This window comes from Anneissia japonica, unplaced genomic scaffold, assembly GCF_011630105.1.
Source record: "Anneissia japonica isolate Jap-2015-1 unplaced genomic scaffold, ASM1163010v1 scaffold110531_len15838_cov108, whole genome shotgun sequence".
Lineage (NCBI taxonomy): Eukaryota > Metazoa > Echinodermata > Crinoidea > Comatulida > Comatulidae > Anneissia > Anneissia japonica.
In genome coordinates this window covers 2534-5066 of record NW_022740027.1, presented here as the reverse complement: position 1 = coordinate 5066, position 2533 = coordinate 2534, and positions in this window count along the sequence as shown.

Below are 2533 nucleotides of genomic sequence, written 5' to 3'. Positions count from 1 at the left end.
TTCCATGATGTACAATATTACTATACGACACTACTACATTACTATCCATAATTAAGCAGTAATACCAAATCTCAGATTCAATTACAATACAGAATGCAGTATTACCAAATCTCAGATTCAATTACAATACAGAATGCATGGGTAAATATCAGGATTAAACAAAATCTTACTTTGGAGGAACACAACCATCATTATAACGGACACCACTAACATGTACAAACCACCTGTCTTTTACCATTCTATCCAATCTAGGAATTAGCCATAATAATTATGTAACGATGTACCATGGTAACATAATGATAATAGCAGTGAAATATAAAAAACGATTCCAATAATACACACTACAGCGTTTACTTACACCTTTACCATTGCAGCTTGGTATACATAATCAACCACCGTACCGTGGCAAACAACAAAATTCCTCCTGTTATACAAACATGAGATAAACTACATAATATTGGCACTCGAATCAATATAAAAAAGATTATTATATTACATTATCGGATATTAGTTAAGGTATGGCAATGTAAAGTATTAATGCATAAAAAATGTAGTGAAACAGTTTTGTAAGACCTGTAGTCTCAGTACAACAACACACTCACAAAACTAATATATCAGTGTAATTTTCAAATTATTACATTATCTCACTAATTAGCAAAATACAATGACGAATACAGATAATTAATTACAACATACCTGCGAACGTATTGAATAACGTTTACAACGTTGCCAACTAGGCCAGCAACAAAGGAGTATTAACAGCCACAAAACATGAGCAGACCATTATATATACCCTGGTATTCAACCTTTTTGGGCTGGTGGGCAATCTTTACCGTTCCAATCTGTATAAAAGGCCTTATTTTGTCAAAAGAAGGGATTGCAATAGCATGGGGAATGGTTTGGGATACAAGACAAGTTATATCCCAAGTTCTCCTACCCAACCACTAAACATTTTATGAGCACTTGAAATCCACTGATGTACTATTGTCAGAGTCCGACACTCCAAAAAGACCCATAGTAAACAAACTTTAAAAATAGACACCTAGATTTCCGGTGAAAATGCAACCGTTTGAGACTTTAAAAATACGTTTTCAAAGCAGTGTTTATAGTGGTTACACTTCACACTTGCTCATTTGAACATGCCCATTATCTATGAGTTTTTCGGATTGTATTTTGTATTTCTCATTCATACGACTTCCGCGTGTCAGAAATAATTTTATGTCTCTAATATGTCAACGTATGCAATCGTTTCATTTTCGTTCGTGTTTGTGTGTACCTGCGCGTATAAATAGTTCGGAATGGGCACTACTCTCCTGTACCCTGTTTACAATACAGTGGTAGAAGACCCAGAGCGCCCATCAAAATAAAAAATAAAAAAACAACAAATGGAGAAAAAAAAAAAGAAAATTATATTTAAATTTAAGTTTGTAGTCCAGTTTCCTTTGGAAAATTAGCTTACCTGGAACTAACGTCCCAAAAAACTTCTCTGTGGTTGTTACCTTGACGTTGGTAGAGAGGCTAGAGCATCCTAGTGATCCGAAGAGCTAAGTCGGCGGTAGCCCCGGCTACTGGTAGGGTCTCCCATGCCGAACAGGTCTAAGGTGAAGGGTCAGACTAAAAACAGTCAAAACCATTCCCCTCCTTTGGGGTTCGGCATAAGGTTGACAACCTCATCCGGTAAAAACAGTATTGTCACGGAAACTTTAAGAGTAATGTATAACACTTCAGCCTGCGAAGCGACTTGCGTGATCCCAGACGATCCAACCATGCATTGGATGACAGAGGATCAGAGGATGACGCGTAGCGGTGAAAGCCGAAAGGAAGCCACTGGGCCGATGAGCAAGAAGCGGAAGGGCTACCCATCAATTAAAGCAACAGTAAATGCAAAAACATCCACAAGAATTGGTTGCTGGAACGTTCGCACTCTATTTGAAGTTGGAAAAACAGCCACACTTATGCAAGAAATGAGAAAATATAACATTGGAATTCTTGGCACAAGTGAAATCAGATAGATCGGCTTTGGCAAACTCACGACACAAACTGGAGAACTAATATTATATTCTGGCAGCGAAGACAAACATGAAAAGGGTGTGGCCATCATAATTGCGAAAGAATTGAAAGACAGCCTCATAGATTGGAAACCAATAAATGAAAGAATAGTAAAGGCAAGATTCAAAACAAAATTTATGAATCTCACCATTATCCAAATATATGCACCGACCTAGACAGCAAATAATGAAGATAAAGATGAATTTTACGATCAATTACAGCGAATAATAGATGAAGTCCCCAGACATGATATATTAATCGTCACTGGAGATGCAAATGCAAAAGTCGGTGGGAATAACTGCGGAAGGGAAAGAATAATGGGAAAAGAAGGTCTAGGAGAAATTAACAATAACGGAGAAAGATTCGCAGATTTATGTGAGATGAATGGGTTATTGATCGGAGGGACATTATTCAAACACAAGAATATACATAAGTACACTTGGACCTCACCATCAGGAAAGACAAGAAACCAAATAGATCACCT